Source organism: Panthera leo, chromosome A1, assembly GCF_018350215.1.
Source record: "Panthera leo isolate Ple1 chromosome A1, P.leo_Ple1_pat1.1, whole genome shotgun sequence".
In the NCBI taxonomy this organism is placed as follows: domain Eukaryota; kingdom Metazoa; phylum Chordata; class Mammalia; order Carnivora; family Felidae; genus Panthera; species Panthera leo.
In genome coordinates this window covers 171,371,928-171,387,599 of record NC_056679.1, presented here as the reverse complement: position 1 = coordinate 171,387,599, position 15,672 = coordinate 171,371,928, and the positions used below count along the sequence as shown (strand labels likewise).

Genomic DNA, 15,672 nt, shown 5'->3' with positions numbered 1-15,672 from the left:
TGTCCTAAGCCAGTCAGGAGAGTAAAGCCAGTGCTTTAGTCAGGAGCCAGCCTGCCAGAAAATATACGTGGCAATTGGGGTTGAATTATTCATAGATGCTTCTTTTGTGGGTTAGACAGCTCAATCTGTCTAAGTATTTTTTTAAGTCAGGTATGACTTGATTGCAGTGCTTAGTCACATATCTGGAAATAAATAGTTGCTAGATAAAAATAAGATTTTTTATTTTTGTAACTAAATATATATATGGCATGTGTTTCATGTCCATATATTTCCAAGGGTATTTTTAGAGACATCTGTTTCCATATCAGTAACTTTGCTCTTTCATGGTGCTAGAGTCTTTCTTTGGGGAGCAGATAGAAGCGTTGGAGGATGTTCTGTAAGACAGGCGCTCCTCAGGTACATGGAATAGCTCAAACAGCTCAAAACCCAAAGCCTGGCTTTCTAATGAGTGACTTTAGTTATATTAGTGTTAATATTTGTTTTAGCCACTGAAAGAGAATTTCCAGCTGCTCCATTAGAGATATGAAGTCTCTCAGCTGAGTAAATTAAATCCTTTGTACTGAGGCAACTTGAAAGTGAGCATCCATGGATGTGGGGGGATCTGTGAGAAACCATAGAGAGCCCAAAAAGGCCTAAAAGACAGAAGTTTGAGGATTCTTATCCTTCAAACGTTCAAAAGGAGAAGAAGTGATTTCAGTAAATTATAATAACAAATGTCGTATCAATTCTGTAAGATAAAATAAATGATTGGTGAAACAGCATCATTTATTCACGAGAAGCCAGACTAGGTTTAACACCCATCACAGCAAACTTTCCTTTTTAAACAAAGTGTCCAGACCTCCAGAGCTGGGAAGGGTGGAAAACCTAGAAATCTGATTTGAGCAACACACTTGACAGTGTGGTGTTGACAGAAAGGTGTTGTCTCTCAACACACCTTTGGCTGAAGTGCGGTATAAGTGTCATTATGTATATTGATAATTGATTAACTACCAAGGTGGTGCTGTTTAATAGATTGATGTCAAGTGGAGGGATGTTTCTAGGGATGTCCTTGGCCTTTATTCTTTAATACTTTTTATTAGTGATTTGGATGAAGATGTTGAAAGCATTCTTACAAAATTTGAGATGATATGAAGTTAAAGAGAATAAATTAAGTGGTCAAATAGAGTTCTAAAATCTTAGGCTAGTTGAACTTGGTGAGTGCTAGAAGAGTGATTTTAAGGAGAATATATATAAAAAAAAAATAAGAGGATCTATGTAAAAGCCACTACTTGAGTCCTAAAATCAACAGCATATATACAGGGTAAGTCATATCTTAGCTGTAGCACATCTAGAAAAGACTTAAGGGAGTGTAGTTGGCAGTGAATATAGTATAAATAAGCTGTGTACCATGACTGTCAGTAAATACTAATTTAGGTTTTATTTAAAAAAATGTGGCATGGCAAAGGAGAGAGGAGATGTTCCCTCTTCTACTGGCTGGACCACCCTCTCTTCGATTTTGGGTGCTGTACCTCAAGTGGAGCATTGCTAGGCTACGGACTGTTCAGGAAGGAGACAAGCAAGATGATAAGAGCTGCAAACACTGTTATGAAGGGCATGGCTGAAGAAACTGAGTATTAGAAAATACTACATCAGAAGATGGAGTAACACTGGCTTCACATATTTGGAAGTCTGCATGTGAAAGAGGGATTAAACTTGTTCTGTGTTCAAATTAAAATCGAGGGGGTAGAGACCTTAGACAGTTTTGCGTTTTATGTAATGACCCTCTGATGGTTGCAAGCAACCCCAGATAGGTACAGACTATTTCAAAAGATGGTGACTTCTCCATTATTAGAGTATTCAAGCATGGAAATGTCTTAGCAACTGATAGATAGTTGAATGAATTTAAAAGTCCCTTCCAATTCTGTGTTTATGGTTATTTTCTTAACCCATTATTAAGCTAAAAAAAAATCCTTAAGAAAAGGCATATTTGAGGGATGCCTGGGTGGCTCAGTCAATTAAGTGTCCCACTCTTGATTTCAGCTCAGGTTATGATCTCACGGCTCATGAGATTGAGCCCCCATTGGGGTCTGTGCCAAAAGCACAGAGCCTGCTTGGATTCTCTCTCTTCCTCTCTCTCTGCCTCTCCCTTGCCCACATGCCTGCTCTCGCTCTCTCTGTCTCTCAAAACAAATAAACATTTTAAAAAGAGAAAAGGTACCTTTGAACATTTCTCAATATTAATTTATCTCATTAATTCTAATATATGTTTTTTTTTTTCTTCTCCATGTCTTTAGTTAGCAGAGGCAGTATCAGATTTAAAATGTGACCTTTATTCCTGTTGTCTCAAAGATATGGTCAAAGCCCCAATGCCAAGATAAACATAATAGGTACCAAGTGCTTCCAAATTCTAAATCGATTACCTAAATGGGTCATGTCAAATGATTGGGTAACCAGTTCTGCCTGTATTTAGCCCATTGCTTACCTCTGAGGTTAGAGTTGAAGAGTTGGTGATGAGGGCTATTTGAGAGACTCATTAGTGTGCCGTAAGATACCCATCTCCCCATGGGGAACTTCTGGGAGAGCTTGACATGTATGCCTTGGAATTTGGGAGACTCAAGGACAGTGATACTCACTAAGAGAGACTGGCTGAAGTTACACATACCTGGCAGTAGCTCAAAAGAGAGAGAGAGCTTTGGTAGAAACAATCTTCTCCACCATGAAAGGGGTGTAGCAAAGGTGTGTGTTTCCCCTAGACCAGAAGTGGGGTTATTTTTAAGGGCAAGAAAGGTAGAGTAACCTAACCCCACAGGCCTGCATCTTAGGAAGATAGCTCAGGGGAGCCAATTTAAATTCAATAAGATGTTGGAATTTTGATAGTAAACAAGAGACTTTTAACATACGTAAGATTATTCTTGCAACTTAAAGGGATAGGGAGAGCTATTAGACCTTCCATTCAAGGGTTTAGAAAAGGAGTCCAGAAAGCAGGTTTGAAGAGACAGTGTAGAAAAGAATAAAGCTGCCTTCTGCTTGCATCCTGTGCAGACCAACCTAATAAATAGATAGTGGGAATGCCAGAGCCGTGGATTCTAGTTGTGGGCTTTCACCAAATAGCAGTGTTCATAGGTTCAAGTCACCCCACCTCTTTGGGTCCCAAGTTTCTTCACTTGTAGATGATCTCCTGCTTTGTTTTAGCTATGTAGTTCTTTTTCAATTTCACTTCACAATCAAGATACACAATATATGTCTTCTATACGTATAAAAAATTTAGTATTTATAAATATTTATACCCAGAACTTCTTTCAGAAAAAAAATTTCATTAGCTGATCTCCATTTTCTTTCAGCATACTGATTGTGTTTTGTGCCTAGATATAGTGTTAAGGTTATCTTCTGCATTTCTCTAGTAGTTTTCCTCTGCTAAACTTTATATAGATAAGCTTTAGTAAGATATGGCATTTTGAGCACATATATTTTAAGAGTTTTACCCATATTAATTCTGCTGATTCAGTCTACATGTGGTTTTTACATTTTATAGCTGGAAAGTCACAGGCAAACTAAATTGAAGGAGATAAAAGGAATGTCAATTAAATACAATTAAATATTAAAGAACTCCCCAGAACTCTTGGAATTCATGAGATAGTTCTGCATGTTCTTACTCATTGTGCAACAAAAAATAGACTTAGTTTGTCTTGAATGTTAAGTCTCTTCATAATAAAACTGCTCTGTAAGGTAAGGTAATGTAACTATCTATAAATTCCCGTCAGAGTATCTGACATGCCCTGGAAAGGGTTGGCACAACTAAATCATTGCTTTAACTAGTTTAGTTATTTAAAATTATACAGTAAGGTGTGTATTTCAGTTCAAATGAAAATGAGCCACTGATTAGAACATCATAAAATAGACAAAATGAGAAGGCAACATTTATCTTAATCTGCTCAGTTCTTTGCTGGAATTCCTCATTTCTGGGTTGACCTCTTGAGCAATAGCAATAATTTGTTATAAATTAGATCGTGTACTTATTAGCTTTGAATTTTAAAGACATTCAGTCTTTGTAATGATACTGAATGGAGGATTCCTGAAGTATAGCACAATACATGGATTGCATATTTATATATACAGCAGCATCTATGTCATACATTGAACTAGAACAGCGCAGCAAAAGCAAAAACCGTGGCACCCGTGACTCCAAAGCCTATAACTTGAGATATCTTTGCTATTTTCACCCAATTTGGATTTAAATGATCTCTAAGTTTTCTTCTATCTCCACAATCCTATGATTTAGTTCACAAGAGACATCATCTTTAAAGCTTAGGTGTAAATTCAGCCATGGCAGCTTAAGGCTCTAAAATCTCAGTATCCAGAACACCAAAAACCTTGTTAGAATGCAATGAGAATAAGAGTAAGAGAATGGAAAGTCAAGTGTAATACAATGCCTTTCCTTAAAAATACATGTACATTAGTTTAATTTCCCTTATGTTCCCGGGGCTGCTCCACATCATGGTGGTTAAGAGACTTATAAGGAGTGTTTACAGAGAAAGAAGTAAACAAAGAGCACTGAATTCTGTTTCTGAGGGCAGGTTATTTTCTTCCTTACACAGCTATAGACTCCAAGTCCACAGATGTAGGCCAGTGGTAATAAGAGGCAACTGTACATGTCATGAATTAGAGGGTGGCAGCAGCACATCTTATCATTCCAGGCTTCTGGCAGTATTATTTTTGCAACTCAGCACATTTCCTCTTTTTTCCTACTCTTTTAGTGCAGCCTCTACTGCTTCTCTTTACACAAGGATCTACATAAGACCTAATGGGGTCAGAGAACCTCTTCCCCTGGCCATTGTGATTGGTTAAGATATGACTCATGACCCAAGCTAGGCCAATGAGAGCCCTTGTCTGAGACTTTCCTATAGTGGAAAACTGCTTTTGCTTTTAAGTTCCTGGAGCTGGATGAGTAGCTGAGGCTGGCTAATTTTATCATTCTGTAGAGCAGGCCTTCTGCAATTGTCAGAATGAGGCCTACACTGAGAGAGACAAAGAAGAGAGGAAAGAAATGGTGATGTTGTTTGAGGTCTGGCTCTAGTTATGTATGATGTTAGCTCTAATAAACCACTCCTTTTTTGTTTAATGTAAGTTGATTTGGATTTCTGTCATTTGTACCCTGCCTGATACAGATTTCAAACAGAAATATTAGAAAACACCGTCTTTTGGAATGTTACTTCATAAACCTAAAAATACAGATGATTTTGGTATGATAATAAAAATAACTGCAATTTATCAAACATCTACCAGGTGCTAAGCATGGCATGGAGTACATGATGTGTTTTGTGTTATTTTTATTTAACCTTCACAACAACCTATATTGTATATGTATCAGTTAGCTATTGCTGGGTAGCTAATTGTCCCAAAACTTACTAGCCTGAAACAATAAGACTTTAGTTAACCATGTCTGTGGCTTGGTTGGGTGATTCTTCTGGTTTAGAACAGGCTCAGCTGATCTTAAACAGGCTTACTCATGCATCTTCAGTAAGTTGGCAGATTTCTGGGAACTGAGTGGTTTGGGATGACCTCATTCATAGGTCTGGAGTTTGGTGGTCTTCTCAGCTGGGCCCCATAGGAGTGACTGGACTTATGTCTCCAGCAGGCTAGCCTGGGCTTGTTAACATGCATGTCATAGGGTTCCAGGAGAGTGAGTGAAGGCAGGAAGTCCTCTCAAGGCTCAGGTGAGGTACTGGCATCTTGCTACCTCTCCTGCATCCTATGGACCAAAGTACAAGGTTACCCTCATTCAGGGAATGAGGTAATAGTCTCCACTTTAAAAAAAAAAAATTTTTAATGTTTATTTATTTTTGAGAGAGAGAGAGAGTACAAGCAAGAGAAGGGAGATACAGAAGAGGGAGATACAGAATCTGAAGCAGGCTCCAGGCTCTGAGCTGTCAGCACAGAGCCTGATGTGGGGCTCAAACCCACAAACCATGAGATCATGACCTGAGCTCAAGTCGGATGTTTAACCGACTGAGCCACTTAGGTACCCCCCAAATCTCTACTTTTAGTGGGAGGAGCTGAAAGTCAAAGGGAATGGATATAAGGAGGCATGAAAAAATGGTAGCACAACTACTTTACTAAAAAAGGTATTGGGTGCATATACTTCAAAAGTTAAGAAATTTATTCAAGGTCATATGGCTAGTAAGTAGCAGAGATAGGATTTGAGCCTTAATCTTCTGACTGAAAATCTCACTCTTTCAGCGTTTTTCTATTCTTGCTGATTGATCTATGTAGTCCAGATATCACAACTTAATTAGTTTCTGAAGTCCTTTTCTTAGATCACTTTTGAATGACTTATCAGTTATTATGAACAGTTTCTTTATTATAATAAAGGTATTAATTTTCTGTGAATAGGTTATTCTTGAGCCACTCTTATGAGTATTTTCATTCATATTTATAGCCACAATAAAGTTCATATTTTCATTCTTGTATCATGGCTATGATTCGAAATACCAGATGTTATTTTGGGAGAATAGGTAAAATAACTTGGAGTATCTTTTAAAATTTTAAACAATATTTAGATGTAGTGAGGAAACAATGTGTTCAGGCATATGGGAAGCTGGAACATAAGGAGATCTGTAAAATGGGAAGAAGACTGACAACAAATGGAAGAAAGCAACAGTGGACTTCAACCCTTAGGATTCTAGGGAGGGTAGCAGTGGCAGTAGCTATCATTTACATTGAGGAATCTTATAGCCGGGTGTGAAAGTCTTCATGAATAGTCCAGAGTCAGCCCTCTCCAAGGATCCTCAAAATGATAGAATATGGGGAAAAGAAGCAATGTACTCAGAGCCTGCTATTGCCCTGTAAGACTTAGATGCCCTACGTTATGCCTCCCCACAAAAAAGTTTAGCTTAATGCCCCTCTGGCATGCCTAGTTTAATAGTCTGAGTGTTATAATTGTTCCTCTAGAACAGTCCAAAGGATGTTGGTGAGGGAGGGGTGTGGTCACATAGGCAACTTTGTCTTATGAAATTCAGTGATTAAAATGGATGATCACTGTGAAGAAAGGAAGACTGGAAGAACATAGAAAGAAACAGATGGTGGGAAATTAAAGAAGATAACTGCCAGGAAATTTCTTCCTGCAATTGAAGTAAGGGCTTCTCTCAGAAGATAACACTAGGCAAGTAGAACTGAACAGTTAGGAACTTCTCAGAGATCATTTGATTTGAGGTGGGATGACTAGAACTTACATTTGGGATATAGGCGTGAGGAAAGGGAGTGTTCATAATGGTTCGAATGAGACAGGAAGAGGTAAAGAAGGACAAGTAGGAGGACATCTTTGGATTGGTAAAGAAAGCACACGGTTTTATGATTTAAAAACTGGCTACTAGAGGAAAAAGTGATTTGTATAGTTTTTAAACATTATAATATCATATCTTCACTTTCTTTTCAACGTTGGTAAATATGTCACTTTAAACAGCACAATAGGTTCTAATTTTAGAATCTGATGATGAGGAAAAGATGAGATATGAGAAGAACAGCATGTATTTTCCTCAGAGGGAAAAAGCCAGGGATTGCACTCTCCCTAATGAGTTTCCTAAGTGGTTTGTTTGTTTTTAAATGTTTATTTATTTTTGAGAGAGACAAAGCGTGAGTGGGGGAGGGGCAGGGAGAGAGGTAGACACAGAATCTGAAGCAGGCTCCAGGCTCTGAGCTGTCAGCACAGAGCCTGACGCAGGGCTCGAACCCACAAACTGCAAGATCATGACCTGAGCCGAAGCCGAATGCTTAACCAACCGACTAAGCCATCCAGGTGCCCCAAGTGCTTTATTTTAAGAGGGTTTGCATGTTCTGTGTGCAGAAGCACAGAGAAACTTGCAATGGAGAATCAATTTCCTGTTTTTTCTGTTAATCTCTATCTGACCCTGGATGACTCTGGAAAGAAAGAGTGGTCATTCTACCAAGTCAGTGAAGTTTGGTCTGTAGTCAGGGCTAGATCCCAGGGCTATGGAACCTGACATTCCTGTACTCCGTGTCTGTGGGAATTTGTCCATATCTGACTGTCATCTAAGTGCAGACTTTTCCCCCTATACCAAAAAGGTGCAGAGTTCTAACCACAAGAGTGAGAATTCTATATAAACTTGAAATCACTTTTCAACATGAACCATTTGAAACAATAGATCCCACTTTATAATATTAAGGAAAATAACCCAAGGAAATTAAAAGAAAGCAGATCAGTGTTCATTAGATAGGAATGTATCTCAGAAAGGAGACCAAAAAAAAAAAAAAAAAAAAAAGTTGGGTAGGGCAACTCCACATAATAATTTTAAGCTTTTAAATCACAGGTTTGAACTGTAGGAATGCCTTTGTTGATAAATACAGAAGAAGGATCAACCATTGGAACTATTTATCTTGCGTTTGTTTAAAGCACTGAATAAATTAGAGCAAATTTTGTAGAGTTTGGAAATGTGCTGTGATGTTGAATCTGTAAATATATGTATATACATATTGACCCCTTTCTTCTAAATCTGTAATTAAAAAGGGTAGGAAAAGTAACCAAACATAAAAGTAAATTCACATCCTTCACTTCCAAGTTCTGGTTGAAGATATTTGAAAGAGCAGGATGGTTTTCCATCTTTGGTAACTTAGACGTACTTACAAAAAACAAAATTATTTCAAGTGTCTTCTATAGTATTGTTATTAATCTAAGTGTTATTCTTTACAAAATTATAGATAACAGTTGCCGCCAGTGTTGCTGTCTGCTGTGCCAATGTTGCTGTCCTCAAAATGATGTCTGTGGATACCTCTTCTTACTATTTCAGTCTCTGAATTTTTATGTCAAAAGCCAGCTTTGCTTAAATGTTAACTATTTTTTTAAGTATGATTTATTCTGGAATAATTTTATGTGCACAGAAAATTTGCAAAGGCAATATAGCAAGTTCCTATGTGCACTTCATGCATCGTCTCCTAATGTTAACATCTGTAGTAGATTGAATGGTGGCCCCCCAGAATATATGTCCACAAACTAACTCCTGGAATATGTGAATGTGACCTTATTTGGAAAAAGAGTCTTTGCAGATGTAATTAAGTTAAGGATCTCAAGATGGGATTGTTCTGGATTATTTGATTGGGCTGTAAATCTAATGACAAGTGTCCTTATAAAAGACACACAGAGGAGAGACATACAGGGAGAAGTGGAGAAGGCTTGCTTATCTATCTATCTATCTATCTATCTATCTATCTATTTATTTATTTATTTATTTTTTACTGATGTCCCTTTTTTGTTCTAGGATCCAGTCTAGGGCACTACATTGCATTAGTTGTTACATCTCCATAGTCTCCACTGGTTCATGATAGTTTCCCAGTCTTGTTTTTCATGACCTTGATGGTTTTGAGCAGTACTGGTAAGATACTTTGTAGAATATCCCCTACTATGAATTTGTCTGTATTTTTCTCATGATTAGACTGGGTTATGAGTTCTGGGGAAGAATACCACAGAGGTGTGGTGCCCCTGTGGGGAAAGGGCTATATATATCCACATGACTTATCCCTGCTGTTGTTAGTCTTGATCACTTAGATAAAGTGGAGTTTTCCAGGTTTCTCCATTGTAAAGTCACATTTCCCCTATCTATACTATATTCTTTGGAATCAAGTCTTTAAGTCCATCCCTTCATGGGAGATTAATCTACCTCCTTGTAATAGGGAGAAGCTAATATGTATTATTTGGAATTTTTCTGTAAGATACATGCCTTTTTTTCAATAATTTATATATATCAGTAACTATGTATACATTATAATCCAATTCCACTTTATGATCTAATACAACATTATTTTGTTACCCAAATTGTTCTAGTTTTTATGCCTACTATTATTATTGTTATTAATTGATTATATTGTATGATATTAGTTTAAGCTTTCTTTTTGTTCTCCAGTCTACTAGGTATCTATTGCTTCATAACAAATTACAGCAAAACTTAGGGGCTTAAAACAAACATTATTATCTCACAATTTCCATGGGTCAGGAAGTCTGGGGGTTGCTGAACTGGGTGCCTCTGCTCCCTCACAAGGCTGCAGGTTAGGTGTTTGGTGGAGCTGTCATTTTCTCAAGACTTGACTGGGGAGGATCTGCTTCCCCAGTCTCACACACATTATTGTTGGTAGCCCTCAGGTCCTTGTTGGCCTTTGGATGGAGACATCAGTTCCTTGCCATGTAGGACAGGAACAGTCCTAGAACAGCTCATAACATGGCAGCTGGCTTCCCTCGGAGGGTGGCCAAGAAGGAAATTACAGTTTTTTTGTAACCTAATCTTGCAAGTGACATCCTACCACTTTTGCCATAATGTATTTGTTACAAGTAATCCACTAGTCCAGCCCACACTCAAGGCAGGGATGGGGGTTATAGAATGCCATTCTGAAGAGGAAGAGATGGTAATCACCGGGGCCATTTTCAAGGCTGCCCACCACACTCAGTATTCCACTGTTATATCCACTCACTTCAGTTGATTTGAATGGGCAGAGGGAGAAGAGAAGGGGGAAGCTTTGAAAAGCAATACCACCGATGGATTAAACGTTTTGCTCGCAGTAACTTTGACAAGGTGTCACATACTACATGGCATCTACCTCTTATTATTATTCATTTGTACATTTATCTGCTTATTTGTTTAGGAGTATATGACATGTAATTTCAAGCCAAATGTGATATTTCTGACCCCAAGCTGTGGTCTACTTGAGATTTTTGGAAAACATTTTTTTCTTAATTAGCACCTGTGCATTTTTTAAGCTGTTTAGGCCCAGCCTCCTGAGCATCAGTCCTACCAGGTGTTATGTGAGCAGAAGTGGAACAATTAGTCATTTTAATTAAGCTAAATGTAATTACTTTCATAATCTTGAGTTGTTCATATTGAACTCCATCAAAATTGCCTTATGAAGCTGGGGAATTATGAAGAATTACTGACAAAGGATACTATCAATAATTTTTCCATTTGTATTGAACTCACTTTTAGTTTGGTCCATCTACCTTTAAATGAAATCATTTATTTGTTTCTTCTAGCAAAAAAAAAATAATTCATGCTCCCTGAAGAACACTTGAGAGTGAATAAAAGCCCAAAGGAAAACAACAAAAGAACACTCCAAATTATATACCATAGTGTTAACATTTTGATGCACAAAATTTCCACATTATTCTTATACATACATATATATGTATGTATATATGTACACATATATATATATTTAACACCATTCATCTCAAATTTGTGGAATATTTAGAAATATATTATGCATATTTTCCTAAATAAATTATTTTTGCAAGGACTCATTTGACTCACCATTATTATCACTGAAAGTCCCACACATGGATTTTTGCTCTGTGATCAGAGCAGTGCCATGTAGAACAGGAGTGATCTGTGATCAGAGATTATTATCACCTCTGCACTCATCCAAGAAGCATATACTGACTTCTTACTATTGGCCGGTCACTGTCGTGACAACACAATGAGAGAGATCCTGGCACGGGGAGAGCACCAGTCAAGTATTTGGAAAGCTCAGTTTTTATTTCAGCTTTGCTACTAATTGGCTCATGTCCTTGGACTAATAAAAACCAACAGCTAACATATACTGAACATTCACTTAAAAAAAATTTTTTTTAAGTAAGCTCTAGGCCCAACACGGGGCTTGAACTCATGACCCCAAGATCAAGAGTTGCATCCTCTACTGACTGAGCCAGCCAGTCTCCCCTCTACTGAACATTCACTATGTGCTAAGTGCTGCTCAAAGCCCTTCACTTATACTTTCATGTTTAATCACAACACCTCAGTGAGGTAGATACTATTATAATTATGCTCATTTTACAGAGGAAAAGATTGAGGCCAGAGAGATTAGGGAACTTGCCCAACAGCACATAGCTAGTAGGTAGTGGAGCCAGCATTTAACCCTGGTAGCTAATTCCGGAGCTTATATTCTTAATCACCACTCTATACTTTTGAAATGACTGTGAGCACTTGCTCTCTGGCCCTTAGTTTCCACATTGGCAGAATGAATAGAAGTTGTCCTAAAAGCAGGTGATCTCCAATGTCATTTGCTTGTTTGCAAGTGTAATAGGATTTCATCATATGCATAATTAACTTATTCAACTTCAGAATTTCTTTAAATGAAGAGTGAAAGCAAGAGAGAAAGAAATTGAAAGAAAAAGTTTAAATAATACAGAGGATTGAAGTAGTCAGCAGTCAGTGCAGGTTGGTCAAAACCTATGGAAATAATGTATGAATGATTTAATTTTAAAATTATTCTTGTCATTGACAATGGAAAGAAATGTATTGTTCTGGTGACCAGGTATATTAGTGGTGATAGATTCACCCACATTCTTGAAGAAGAAATTGAAGAATTAATTGGAGTGAATGGTGAAACACTTATAAGTGATAAATTGGGGGGGGCATAAAATCAACTTGTAGTTGCCAAAAAAATTGCACACTATAATTTTTAACCAATGTATTTTTTTAAAGTTTATTCATTTATTTTGAGGGAGAGAGAGAGAGAGAGAGAGCGAGCGCTGGGGAGGGGGAGAGAGCCAAAAAAATTGCACACTATAATTTTTTTTTTAATTTTTTTTTTTAACGTTTATTTATTTTTGAGACAGAGAGAGACAGAGCATGAATGGGGGAGGGTCAGAGAGAGGGAGACACAGAATCTGAAACAGGCTCCAGGCTCTGAGCTGTCAGCACAGAGCCCGAGGCGAGGCTTGAACTCACGGACCGCGAGATCATGACCTGAGCCGAAGTCGGCCGCTTAACCGACTGAGCCACCCAGGCGCCCCTGCACACTATAATTTTTAACCAATGTATTTTTTTAAAGTTTATTCATTTACTTTGAGAGAGAGAGAGAGAGAGAGAGAGAGAGAGAATCCTAAGCAGGCTCTGCATGCAGAGCCAATGTAGAGCTCGAACCCATGAACCATGAGATCATGACCTAAGCTGAGATCAAGAATCAGCCACTTAACCAACTAAGCCACCCAGGCATCCCTAATCAGTGTATTTTAAGGATAGTTTTACTGTATGTGATTTTTAAAAAGTTACTGACTTTAAAATCAAACCTGGAAGTAAGATGTGAATCCATTTTAACAGATACCTACTCAGATTAAATTTTTTTGGAAAGATAAAAGTTTATATTAAAGAATCCAAAAGCCAAGATTCATTCTGGCCTCATGAGGAACTAGACTATGACCAAAAAAACCATTAGGATCCAAGGTAGCAATTTCCTGGCTCCTTTTCTTTATTTCTCTGCTTCTCTATGAGGACCTGTTTGATTCTCTTTCCACACAAGCTTTCTTTACTTCTCCAGGCATGGGTGGAAAATGGTCATCCTACATAGTCTTTCAGGCCAAGCCCTTGGCAGGGAATGACCAGTGTTTCTGAGACTTAACTCCAAATGTTCTGGAGAATCTGCAACCTGAGATAGGTTTGTGAGACCCAAGATAGTAGGGCTTTCTGCCCACTTTCCAGGAGAAACCATGGGGAAGGATCTAAATCCAGAACAGGAACTGCTACATGGTGCGTTTCAGCATACCAGCCACAAATGGCCTCACAGAGGTTCCTGAGTCACTGAAGCAGGGCTCATAAGCAGGGGAGGAAGTCACTGGACTCGCCCTGCAGACAGAAGTGAGGGAGGTCTTAATGGTGATGAGAGAAAACCAGACAGGCCATCGGATGCCTTAGTAGGTGACCAGTAATAGCAGGGCACTGTGGAATCCCTGGGGACTTAGCTACAACCCAGGAAAAGGGCAATGTGGAAAGGAAGAATGACAAAGGACCAGATATCATTTCTGCCTCTTAGTGAAATGGAGCTTAAAACAAAAGCTAGACTGAATTATATAAAAATAATATTGTGTTGGTAGGACACTTGCTTTGAGGGTCAAGACTTGTATGCAATACCCATGGAGACCTGTCCGGAATTGCTGTGATTCCTCATGCAGCACATCCTGAAATACAGATTACTGATACTCTCCAGAATTAGGGCCAAGCCATTTTGGGCAACACTTGTGATCCCATGCCAAGACAAGGTAGGTACTCAAGATACCAGTGATTTCAGGAAAACCAGGGGACTGTAGTGAAATTTAAATTGGCAATAGTTCTACAAAAAATGCTTTGAAGTTTTTGGGCAACTTGAGAGTGGTGGGGAGAAGGAAGAGGACAATTGTTAACCTTAATAAAGTTAATGGGTAGATCTGAGTTCTGTGAGTACCAAGAATGTAGTTAAAAAGGTAGGTGCGTGATATGTTCTTTTCAAGGCATCTTTCTCAGACAGTGATTTTAGCCGGTGGATTCCGGAGAGGAAGGAGTGATTCCAGCAGCACCAGCTCAGGCCCTGACAGATGGCACAGATGGGCAGTTATCATAGCAGCTCTTTTGGGATCCCCTGACCCAGGCTGTTCTTAAGGTAGCTTCCAAGGCAGAAGGATCCTGATGCTCTGCCAAGTGGGTGTCCCTTTACTGTGCTATGGATTGATGCAGTGGCCAGGGCCACAGCCAGACATCTCTTGGAGAAGGACTCCTTAACAAGCCTTGAGAGGACGCTGCTCTGCATTGGAAGGTGGACAGTTCTAAGACTCTGGTGAAGTACAAGAACACCCCTATTTTGTTTTGTTGGTAGGAATAGAAGAACATTTTAATGGTGAAATTACCTTAAATGAAACCATCAGCCACTAATACTGGAGCTAAGGCCTACTCAGTGAAGGTAGGAGGAAAGCGTCTCAGAAAACTTAGAGGACAGAGAATAGAGCCATTTTGTACCTTCAAGAGTCTGGGTTCAGTAAACCCTCATATCCCTTCTTTCTCCAGACCTCTAAATCTCAGAGATCTTAAAGATTTTAGGCATGAAGTTATGGTGGAGAGTCAGGTTGGGGAGCCTGGTCATACACCTGCTGCCTTATTTAAGTCAACAAAAGCTTTCACTTCTTTTGTAAAGTGAGTCCCTCAAGGCCTCCTCTCAGTTCAGTGGAAGTGATGGGTGAATTTGGGGTGCAGGGAGCCAAGGGATTATTAACGAGAGATGGAAGAATTTCCTGGGGAACTTCAGATAGGGAGCATTATAAGGGGAAGAACTCACCCATGGTCTATTCTCACCTTTGGGAGCCTGGGGGAAATAACACTCCTGTGGTCAGGGGCTGCTTTGTGCACAGCAGTTCTCATCTGGGATTTGGACCCAGGTCTCAACCTGTGGTACGTGTGTGTTCGGAAGGGTGCAGTTGGTGAGGGTGAGGAGTAACACCTGCAGATAGAGTACACTTACAGGGCTATAAATATTTAATTTAGGAAGAAAATATTGTGGAATAGTATCTTTGAGATTTATTATTATATATTTTTTGGCACTTCCTTTCCTCTCTCCATTTGGAGCAGATGGTCAGCTCTGAGCTCATCACCTCAGTAAGGGAAGTGACAGCATAGAAAGAACCTCTCCAGAGTTGTGTTCCAAACCCTAAGTCCTTAGGGAACTAAGAGTATTTTGGGTATGGAAAAAATATTTAGAAAGAGTAGGAGGAAGAGAATAGGGCTTCCCTCAAGATTAGAGAAAGATCCTGTAGGCTGGAGGGTGAGAAGGGGAACCAGTGGAGCCTTCGAGAGGGGCTCTAAGCTCTGGTGCCCCAGTGCCGTTCTGGGGGAATGGCTATGTAGAATGCCTGGCAAGTGGGGCCAGAAGAGCCTCTCATATATTCCTATGCTC

General features: G+C 39.0%; 1 long non-coding RNA gene across 2 annotated transcripts in view; it reads left to right on the top strand.

Annotated features, from left to right (window-relative positions):
• The window catches only part of LOC122201241, a 47,086-nt gene that overhangs the window by 15,723 nt on the left and 15,691 nt on the right, over nt 1–15,672 (top strand). Inside the window, exon 3 of one of the 2 annotated variants that reach the window (XR_006194118.1) lies at nt 8,692–9,157. The exons of the other annotated variant lie outside the window; for it this stretch is intronic. This is a non-coding gene — a long non-coding RNA (uncharacterized LOC122201241). Of the gene's footprint in view, nt 1–8,691; nt 9,158–15,672 lie in introns of those variants that run through there. 2 annotated transcript variants of the gene reach the window in all.